The following is a 12,320-nucleotide window of genomic DNA, read 5'->3' on the forward strand; positions in this document are numbered from 1 at the left end:
GGTCACTTACGAGAGTGAGATATGATAGATATAATATTTTTGGTATAAAGATGCAAAGTAAAAAGTAAAAGCAAAGTAAAAAGTAAAAGCAAAGTAAAAAAGCAAAGCAAGATTAAAGTGATGGAGATTGATATGATGAGAATAGACCCGGGGGCCATAGGTTTCACTAGTAGCTTCTCTCAAGAGCATAAGTATTCTACGGTGGATGAACAAATTACTGTTGAGCAATTGACATAATTGAGCATAGTTATGAGAATATCTAGGCATGATCATGTATGTAGGCATCACGTCCGCGACAAGTAGATCGAAATGATTCTGCATCTACTACTATTACTCCACTCATCGACCGCTATCCAGCATGTATCTAGAGTATTAAGTTCAAAAAATAGTAACGCCTTCAGCAAGATGACATGATGTAGAGAGATAAATTCATGCAATATGAAATAAACCCCATCTTGTTATCCTTGATGCCAACGATGCAATACGTGCCTTGCTGCCCCTTCTGTCACTGGGTAAGGACACCGCAAGATCGAACCCAAAGCTAAGCACTTCTCCCATGGCAAGAACTACTAATCTAGTTGGCCAAACCAAACGGATAATTCGAAGAGACTTGCAAAGATAGCCAATCATACATAAAAGAATTCAGAGAAGATTCAAATATTATTCATAGATAGACTTGTTCATAAACTCACAATTCATCGGTCTCAACAAACACACCGCAAAAATAAGATTACATCGAATAGATCTCCACAAGGGAGGGGGATAACTTTTATTGAGATTCAAAGAGAGAGAAGAAGCCATCTAGCTACTAACTATGGGCCCGAAGGTCTGAGGTAAACTACTCACACTTCATAGGAGAGGCTAGGATGATGTAGAAGCCCTCCGTGATGACGGCCCTCTTCCGGTGGAGCTCCGGAACAGGCCCCAAGATGGGATCTCATGGATACAGAAAGTTGCGGTGGTGGAATTAGGTTTTTGGCTCCTGTTCTGATCATTTGGGGGTACGTGTGTATATATAGGAGGAAGAAGTACACCGTAGGAGCAACAAGGGGCCCACAAGGCAGGGGCGCGCCCTAGGGGGGCGCCCCCCACCCTCGTGACCGCCTCTTTTGTTCCTTGGAGCAGGGTCCAAGTCTCCTGGATCACGTTTGGTGAGAAAATCACGTTCCCGAAGATTTTATTCCGTTTGGACTCCATTTGATATTCCGTTTCTTCGAAACACTGAAATAGGCAAAAAACAACAATTCTGGGCTGGGCCTCCGGTTAATAGGTTAGTCCCATAAATAATATAAAAGTGGAAAATAAAGCCCAATATAGTCCAAAACAATAGATAATATAGCATGTAGCAATCAAAAATTATAGATACGTTGGAGACGTATTAGGCATCCCCAAGCTTAATTCCTGCTCGTCCTCGAGTAGGTAAATGATAAAAAGAGAATTTTTGATGCAGAGTGCTACTTGGCATACTTCAATGCAAATCTTCTTAATTGTGGTATGAATATTCAGATTAGAAAGATTCAAGACAAAAGTTTATATTGACATAAAAATAATAATACTTCAAGCATACTAATAAAGCAAGTATGTCTTCTCAAAATAACATGGCCGAAGAAAGTTATCCCTACAAAATCATATAGTCTGGCTATGCTCCATCTTCACCACACAAAGTATTTAAATCATGCACAACCCCGATGACAAGCCAAGAAATTGTTTCATACTCTAACTTTTTCAAAACTTTTTCAATCTTCACACAATACATGAGCGTGGGCCATGGATATAGCACTATAGGTGGAATAGAATGGTGGTTGTGGAGAAGACAAAAAGGAGGGGAAGACAGTCTCACATCAACTAGGCGTATCAACGGGCTATGGAGATGCCCATCAATAGATATCAATGTGAGTGAGTAGGGATTGCCATGCAACGGATGCACTAGAGCTATAAATGTATGAAAGCTCAACAAAAGAAATAAGTGGGTGTGCATCCAACTTGCTTGCTCACGAAGACCTAGGGCAATTTTGAGGAAGCCCATCATTGGAATATACAAGTCAAGTTCTATAATGTAAAATTCCCACTAGTATATGAAAGTGACAACATATGAGACTCTCTATATGAAGAACATGGTGCTACTTTGAAGCACAATATATGAGACTCGCTATATCATGGTGCTACTTTGAAGCACAAGTGTGGAAAAAAGGATAGTAGCATTGCCCCTTTTTATTTATTTTCTTTTCTTGGGCCTTTTTTTCTTTGGCCTTTCTCTCTTTTTTTATTAGTACAATGCTCTATTGAATGATGATCATCACACTTTTATTTATTTACAACTCAATAATTACAACTCGATTCTAAAACAAAGTATGACTCTATATGGATGCCTCCAACGGTGTACCGGGATATGCAATGAATCAAGAGTGACAAGTATGAAGAAATTATGAACGGTGGCTTTGCCACAAATACTATGTCAACTACATGATCATGCTAAGCAATATGACAATGATGAGTGTGTCATGATGAACTAGATGGTGGAAAGTTGCGTGGCAATATATCTCGAAATGGCTATGGAAATGCCATAATAGGTAGGTATGGTGACTGTTTTGAGGAAGGTATATGGTAGGTGTATGATACCAGCGAAAGGTGCGTGATATTAGAGAGGCTAGCAAAGGTGGAAGGGTGAGAGTGCGTATAATCCATGGACTCAACATTAGTCATAAAGAACTCATATACTTATTGCAAAAATCTAGAAGTTATTAAAGCAAAGTATTACGCGCATGTTCCTAGGGGGATAGATTGGTAGGAAAAGACCATCGCTCGTCCCCGACCGCCACTCATAAGGAAGACAATCAATAAACAAATCATGCTCCGACTTCATCACATAACGGTTCACCATACGTGCATGCTACAGGAATCACAAACTTTAACACAAGTATTCTTTAAATTCACAACTACTCAACTAGCATGACTTTAATATTATCACCTCCATATCTCAAAACAATTATCATGCTTCAATCTTTTCTTAGTATTCAACACACTCAAAAGAAAGTTTCACAAATCTTGAATACCAAGCATATTATTATTAAGAAAATTACCATGCTATTAAGAGACTCTCAAAATAATTTAAGTGAAGCATGAGAGATCAATAGTTTCTTTAAAACAAATCCACCACTGTGCTCTAAAAGATCTAAGTGAAGCACATAGAGCAAAATTATAACGCTCAAAAGATATAAGTGAAGCACATAGAGCAAAATTATCTAGCTCAAAAGATATAAGTGAAGCACATAGAGCAAAATTATCTAGATCAAAAGATATAACTGGAGCGCATAGAGCAAAATTACTTAGCTCAAAAGATATAAGTGAAGCACATAGAGCAAAATTATCTAGTGCAAAAGATATAAGTGGAGAGCATAGAGCAAAATTACTTAGCTCAAAAGATATAAGTGAAGCACATAGAGTATTCTATCAAATTTTAATTCATGTATGGCTCTCTCAAAAGGTGTGTACAGCAAGGATGATTGTGGCATACTAAGACACAAAGACACAAATAATACAAGACGCTCCAAGCAAAACACATATCATGTTGGTGAATAAAAATATAGCTCCAAGTAAATTACCGATGGAAGTGGACGAAAGAGGGGATGCCTTCTGGGGCATCCCCAAGCTTTGACTTTTTGGTGTCCTTGGATTATCTTGGGGGTGCCATGGGCATCCCCAAGCTTAGGCTCTTGCCACTCCTTGTTCCATGATCCATCAAAATAATTCACCCAAAACTTGAAAACTTCACAACACAAAACTCAAAATAGAAAACTCGTGAGCTCCGTTAGCGAAAGAAAACAAAAGACCACTTCAAGGTACTGTAATGAACTCATTATTTATTTATATTCGTGTTAAACATACTTTATTCCAACTTCTCTATGGATTATAAACTATTTTACTAGCCATAGATTCATCAAAATAAGCAAACAACACACGAAAAACAGAATCTGTCAAAAACAGAACAGTCTGTAGTAATCTATAGCTAGTGCAAGATATGGAACCCCAAAAATTCTAAAATAAATTTCTGGACGTGAGGAATTTATCTATTAATCATCTGCAAAAAGAATTAACTAAATAGCGCTCTTCAAATAAAAATTACAGCAGTTCTCGTGAGCACTAAAGTTTCTGTTTTTTACAGCAAGTTCAACAAGACTTTCCCCAAGTCTTCCCAACGGTTCTACTTGGCACAAACACTAATTAAACACAAAAAACACAACCAAAACAGAGGCTAAATAATTTATTTATTACTAAGCAGGAGCAAAAAGCAAGGAATAAAAATAAAATTGGGTTGCCTCCCAACAAGCGCTATCATTTAACGCCCCTAGCTAGGCATAAAAGCGAGGATAGATCTAGGTCTTGCCATCTTTCGTCGGCAATCCATAAGTGGCTCTCATGATAGTTTCATATGGTAATTTTATTTTCTTTCTAGGAAAGTGTTCCATGCCCTTTTTTAATGGAAATTTAAATCTAATATTCCCTTCCTTTATATCAATAATCACACCAACCGTTCTAAGGAAAGGTCTACCAAGAATAATAGGGCAAGAAGGATTGCAATCTATATCAAGAAGAATGAAATCTACAGGCACATAATTCCTATTTGCAACAATAAGAACATCATTAATCCTTCCCATAGGTTTCTTAATAGTGGAATCCGCAAGATGCAAGTTTAGAGAGCAATCATCAAAATTACGGAAATCTAGTAAATCACACAAAGTCTTGGGAATAGTAGAGACACTAGCACCCAAATCACACAAAGCATAAAATTCATGATCTTTAATTTTAATTTTAATAGTTGGTTCCCACTCATCATAGAGTTTTCTAGGGATAGAAACTTTCAACTCAAGTTTTTCTTCATAAGATTGCATCAAGGCATCAACAATATGTTCGGTGAAGGCTTTATTTTGACTATAAGCATGTGGAGAATTTAGCACGGATTGCAACAAGGAAATACAATCAATTAAATATCAACTTTCATAATTAAATTCCTTGAAATCCAATATAGTGGGTTTAGAAACATCTAGATTTTTATTTCTTACAATCCCACTTTCATCAATTTCATCATTAAGATCTAAATACTCCGAATTTTTAGAACGCCTTCTAGGTAAAAGAAGATCATATTTAGTTTCATCAAGATTCATATTGCAAAATAAAGATTTAATAGGGGACACATCAATAACTTTTAGATCTTCATCTTGATTTTCATAGGAATTGGAGGAACACGCTTTAATAAAGGCATCTTTGGAAGCACGCATCCTAGTGGTTCTTTCTTTGCACTCATCAATGGAAATTCTCATGGCTTTGAGAGACTCATTGATATCATGCTTAGGAGGAATAGATATAAGCTTTAAAGAATCAACCTCAAGAGAAATTCTATCAACGTTTCTAGCCAAATCATCAACTTTAAGCAATTTCTCCTCAAGCAAAGCATTAAAATTCTTTTGTGAATTCATAAATTCTTTAACACTATTCTCAAATTCAGAGGGCATCTTATTATAATTTCCATAAGAGTTGTTGTAGGAATTCCCATAATTATTAGAAGGATTACTAGGATATGGCCTAGGATTAAAATTCCCTCTATAAGCGTTGTTACCAAAATTATTCCTACCAACAGAATTCACATCCATAGATTCATTGTTATTCTCAATCAAAGTAGACCAAGGCATATCATTAGGATCAGAAGAAACACTCTTAGTAGCAAATAATTTCATAAGTTCATCCATCTTTCCACTCAAAACATTAATTTCTTCTATCGCATGCACTTTTTTATTAGAAGATCTTTCAGTATGCCATTGAGAATAATTAACCATAATATTATCTAGGAGTTTAGTAGCATCTCCTAAAGTGATTTCCATAAAAGTGCCTCCCGCGGACGAATCTAAAAGATTTCTAGAAGCAAAATTCAATCCAGCATAAATTTTTTGTATAATCATCCACAAATTCAAACCATGAGTAGGGCAATTACGTATCATTAATTTCATTCTCTCCCAAGCTTGTGCAACATGTTCATGATCAAGTTGTTTAAAGTTCATAATATCGTTCCTAAGAGAGATGATCTTAGCGGGAGGAAAATACTTAGAGATAAAATCATCTTTGCACTTGTTCATGAATCAATAATATTCTTAGGCAAAGACGAAAACCAATCTTTAGCACGATCTCTAAGCGAAAAAGGAAATAGCTTCAATTTAACGACATCATTATTGACATATTTTTTCTTTTGCATATCACATAAATCAACGAAGCTATTTAGATGAGTAGCGGCATCTTCACTAGGAAGGCCGGCGAATTGATCTTTCATAACAAGATTCAACAAAGCAGTATTAATTTCACAAGATTCAGCATCGGTAAGAGGAGCAATCAGAGTGCTAAGGAAATCATTATTATTGGTATTGGTGAAGTCACACAATTTAGTAGTACCTTGAGCCATCGCGACAAACAAGCAATCTAACACACAAGCAAACAAAAGCAAACAGGCAAAAAGAGGCAACTAGAGAGGGAGGATAGAGAGAGAGAGGGCGAATAAAATGGCAAGGGTGAATTGGGGGGAGAGGAAAACGAGAGGCAAATGGCAAATAATGTAATGCGAGAGATAGGGATTGTGATGGGTACTTGGTATGTTGACTTTTTTGCGTAGACTCCCCAGCAACGGCGCCAGAAATGGCTCGTTGTCGGGAGTCAAATCTTGACTTGCGCGAACCTCCCCGGCAGAAATGGCTCATTGTCGGGAGTCAAATCTTGACTTGCGTGAACCTCCCCGGCAATGGCGCCAGAAATCCTTCTTGCTATGTCTTGAGCTTGCGTTGGTTTTCCCCGAAGAGGAAGGGATGATGCAGCAAAGTAGCGTAAGTATTTCCCTCAGTTTTTGAGAACCAAGGTATCAATCCAGTAGGAGGCCACACTCAAGTCCCTCGTATCTGCACAAAGCGATAGCTACTCGCAACCAACGTGATTAGGGGTTGTCAATCCCTTCACGGTCACTTACGAGAGTGAGATCTGATAGATATAATATTTTTGGTATTTTTGCTATAAAGATGCAAAGTAAAAAGCAAAGCAAGATTAAAGTGATGGAGATTGATATGATGAGAATAGACCCGGGGGCCATAGGTTTCACTAGTGGCTTCTCTCAAGAGCATAAGTATTCTACGGTGGATGAACAAATTACTGTTGAGCAATTGAAAGAATTGAGCATAGTTATGAGAATATCTAGGCATGATCATGTATATAGGCATCACGTCCGTGACAAGTAGATCGAAACGATTCTGCATCTACTACTATTACTCCACTCATCGACCGCTATCCAGCATGCATCTAGAGTATTAAGTTAAAAAAAGAGTAACGCCTTAAGCAAGATGACATGATGTAGAGAGATAAATTCATGCAATATGAAATAAACCCCATCTTTTTATCCTCGATGGCAACGATGCAATACGTGCCTTGCTGCCCCTTCTGTCACTGGGTAAGGACACCGCAAGATCGAACCCAAAGCTAAGCACTTCTCCCATGGCAAGAACTACCAATCTAGTTGGCCAAACCAAACGGATAATTCGAAGAGACTTGCAAAGATAACCAATCATACATAAAAGAATTCAGAGAAGATTCAAATATTATTCATAGATAGACTTGATCATAAACCCACAATTCATCGGTCTCAACAAACACACCGCAAAAAGAAGATTACATCGAATAGATCTCCACAAGAGAGGGGGAGAACTTTGTATTGAGATTCAAAGAGAGAGAGAAGAAGCCATCTAGCTACTAACTATGGACCCGAAGGTCTAAGGTAAACTACTCACACTTCATCGGAGAGGCTAGGATGATGTAGAAGCCCTCCGTGATGACGGCCCTCTTCCAGCGGAGCTCCGGAACAGGCCCCAAGATGGGATCTCGTGGATACAAAAAGTTGCGGCGATCGAATTAGGTTTTTGGCTCCTGTTCTGATCGTTTGGGGGTACGTGTGTATATATAGGAGGAAGAAGTACGTCGGAGGAGCAATGAGGGGCCCACGAGGCAGGGGGCGCGCCCTAGGGGGGGCGCCCCCACCCTCGTGACCGCCTCTTTTGTTTCTTGGAGCAGGGTCCAAGTCTCCTGGATCACGTTTGGTGAGAAAATCACGTTCCCGAAGATTTTATTCCGTTTGGACTCCGTTTGATATTCCGTTTCTTCAAAACACTGAAATAGGCAAAAAACAACAATTCTGGGCCGGGCCTCCGGTTAATAGGTTAGTCCCAAAAATAATATTAAAGTGGAAAATAAATCCCAATATAGTCCAAAAGAGTAGATAATATAGCATGGAGTAATCAAAAATTATAGATACATTGGAGACGTATCAGCCATCTAGCTACTAACTATGGACCCGTAGGTTTGAGGTGAACTACTTACACTTCATTGGAGGGGCTATGGTGTTGATGTAGAAGCCCTCCGTGATCGATGCCCCCTCCGACGGAGCTCCGGAACAGGCCCCAAGATGGGATCTTATGGATACAGAAAGTTGCGGCGGTGGAATTAGGGTTTTGGCTCCGTATCTGATCGTTTGGGGGTACGTATGTATATATAGGAGGAATGAGTACGTCGGTGGAGCAACAGGGGGCCCACGAGGGTGGAGGGCACGCCTGGTGGGGGTGGGCACGCCCCCCTACCTCGTGGCCTCCTGTTTCCTTTCTTGACGTAGGGTCCAAGTCTCTCTGGTCTTATTCATTGAGAAAATCACGTTCCCGAAGGTTTCATTCCATTTGGACTCCGTTTGATATTCCTTTTCTTTGAAACCCTAAAACAGGCCAAAACAGCAATTCTAGGCTGGGCCTCCGGTTAATAGGTTAGTCCTAAAAATAATATAAAAGTGGATAATAAAGCCCAATAATGTCCAAAACAGTAGATAATATAGCATGGAGCAATAAAAAATTATAGATACGTTGGAGACGTATCACTCGCCCTACCCACCAAGTGTTGTCAAAAACTATACCTCTTTGGTGAAGGCGGGGGCCTGGTGTTGTCACCGTTTGCCCTTCTTTTCAAAGACTCGCCCTACGCAAGTGTTGCCTTCTTGGAAGACACCTTTGATGCAGCTCGGCGAGACGAGCGCTGCCCGTTCGGAGCATGAGATAGAGCGGTGGGTGAGGCGCAACGGGAAAACTCTTTTGGAGAAGACATCTCCTGGGTACTTACATGGGAGGAGGGGAGAAGGCCGGGGTAATCGGCTATAATGGCTACTTCCGTGTCGTCATAGCTCGCCTGATAAAAAACTCCCTCCGTAAGCTCTATAAATATGTCCGGATCTTCTTCATATACGGGATCTAGGTCCCGATTAGGGTCCTCCGGCTGCCGAGCGGGGCTGTAAATCCCCTTGACGATCTTTCTCCATTCCTGTCAAAAGCAGCCGGATTAAATTCGACTAGCATAAACTCTGGAAAATGGTTGAGTAAGGCCAATAATTGAAAAACTCACCCAGGGGATGGGGTTGTACATGGAAAAGCCTTCCCGACATATCAAACTAGCAAAGTCTTCCTTTTCCCCTTTGTACAGGTCAGCTAAGATGGTGTCCAGGGCAGCAAAATTGTCTAGACCTTTGCGCAGGCAACGGGACGCATCGTCCTCCCCATTATAATTCCACATGGGAAGACCTCTAGATTGGAGCAGCTGAATGCACGGGGTTATTGAAATTGCCATTACCTCAATTATAGACAGCCCGGAGTTGGAAAGTACTCCGATCTTGCATGCTAGTCTCGAAACCTCCGCACTATCTTATTCTTCGAGGCTTCGGGGACGCCAGCTGGCGCGCTTCTTTAAAGGAGCACCAGAGAATTCGGGAAGTCCACGCCGGATTAGGTCCGAAAGAACGACGTCATCGATATAAAACCACTCCGAGGGCCACTCTTCGGATGCCTTCTTTGGAGTGCCGGACAGGTATCCTGTCCCGGCTATGCGCCATACTTCGGCGCCGCCCACCTCAAATATGGATCCCTTTTGGGAGCGGGGGACGAGGCAGAAATATTTCCGCCATAGCTCGAAATGAGCCTCACAGCCTAGGAATAGCTCGCATAAAGCAACAAAACCCGCGATATGCAGGATGGAGCCCGGCGTCAGATTGTGCAGTTGAAGGCCATAATACTCCAGCAGACCTATAGCGACCCGACCCGAATGGATCAAGTCTCTGTGCTTAAGTGTCATCCCTGCATCGGTATGCTGACACACACAGTACTCGAGGATTTATAACAGAGGTAAATCACATGTAAAAAGTAACATAAATACTATTACCTTAATCCAAATAGCAGAAGTAACAAGGTTGTGGATTCCCATCAACACCAACGACAAAGTTGAGTGTAGAAATCGTAACCCTAACGTATCACTTACTCGTCGTAAGATTCCTACAGCATGAGACGTTGCAGCCACAAAGGGTCAGTACATTGAATGTACTGGAAAATTCACACCATAGAGAGAAATGATGAACAATGGCTATCACTACATGCATATTTGGCTGGTGGAAAAGCTCTATGGTTATAGTTTTTGCGAAAAGAAAATTTTTCCCTACTACAAAGGAATAAATTTTATTTAACTATCATGGTGGTCGTTGAACATTGAGAATGATTGACAGCATTCTCAATCCCAATTAAATAACATCATTAAACCCAACAAACTTAATTTAAAGTAACGTGATGAGATCAACGGGATAATCCAAGTACCAGAGACTCAAGATGTCCATAACCGGGGACACGGCTAATCATAAGTTTGTACACTCTGCAGAGGTTTGCGCACTTTTCCCCACAAGACCCGATCTCCTCCGTTGGATTTCTCGCACTACAAGGTGTTTGAGAAACGGATGACCGAGACATAGTCTTTCAGAAGCGTTTGCACCTTACGATGGGTAGACCGTTCCACCTACAACCCCTACATCTGCTAGTCTACCATTGTAAGAGTTCACACGACTTAATCAACTATGCTAGAGCCCATAATAGCTTGTGGCTGCACACGGAAGTTTCTAGCATGAATAATCTTATGATCCCTTTGAGCCTGGGTGGCGCACCGTAGGATGATCACACGGTATATCCCCGGGATCTCCTAGGACAACACTGGTATTTCCCCAGGTGTCCGAGCAAGTCCACTGGTATATCCCCAGGGTGCCCCTAGCAATCACCCAGAAGTGTATTAAAGTTGCCACCTTAAGTTGAACCATTAATTAACAATCTCACATCTGTCATGAAATACTCTCAAACCCAATCCACGTCTACGAGCATAGCATGGCAATGTAAGCATAACATAATAGTAACTCCCAAGGTTTGAATGCAGGGCAATAGGTTCCTACCTCATCAACTACTACCCAATACCCACATGTTATCAATCCTACTCATGCAATGTTTGAGGGTGAAACTAATGCATAAAAACTGGGTATGAAAGGGGATATGATCAAAGTGTGAACTTGCCTGCAATGTTAATGAAAATGATTCGCACTCAAAACTCTTGATAGTTCTACTCGTCACATTCCGGTCAATCTATCGTAAGCAAGCAATAGTAACCACACATAAGCAATCACTCAAAGATCAGAAAGATCGAAGAAGACAATTCGGAAAACAAAAAAACCAAGCAAATAACTCTTGCAACATAAAACAATTTCTAACAGTACCAAAATTATATGAATTTGGCCTTATCAGAAAGTTTAGGTCAAGAGCTTCGATTTGCAAAAAGAATCAACTCTAACGGAGCTACGAAACTCAAGTTATGATCAAACGAAGTTTGAATTCAAATCTGATCTAATTCAAATTTTAAAACTTTCAAAAACATGTTTGAGTTGGATTACTGGTTGGACGGGATCATAACGAAGATGTGGGCGTTGGTTTCGTTGGATTTGGACTAACGAGTAAAAAGTTGTGATCGTTTGAAGAACAGGGGCCAATCTGTAAATAAAATATTCACAAACGGGTCCCTGGCAGAAAACTAAAAAAAAAGACTAAATAGCGGACGTTTGTAAACGAACGCTAACGAACGAAAACCGTTCGCTACAAACCCTAAACTAGCGAGCATTCGCTATACAACTAAACCTAAAAAAACAGATCTAGGTTTTCTGAATAAAACTGAAAACGAATAAAAAAATAAACCGGGAAGGTTCGCGGTTTATACCGGTTGGGTTTTCGTCGAAAACCGGTGGTTTTCGGTGGTGGATCGAGTCCGGCGAGTCAGCGCGGCTCCGGCGAGGGCAGCGCGCTCCGGCGCGGCGGCGGCAGCGGCGAAGGGCGGCGGAGGCAGCGGCTATGCAGGGCGGCGAGGGGCTAGGCGAGGCGCGGCTGCGGCGGAGGGGCGGAGTGCGGCGC

Source organism: Triticum dicoccoides, chromosome 2A, assembly GCF_002162155.2.
Source record: "Triticum dicoccoides isolate Atlit2015 ecotype Zavitan chromosome 2A, WEW_v2.0, whole genome shotgun sequence".
Classification (NCBI taxonomy): Eukaryota; Viridiplantae; Streptophyta; class Magnoliopsida; order Poales; family Poaceae; genus Triticum; species Triticum dicoccoides.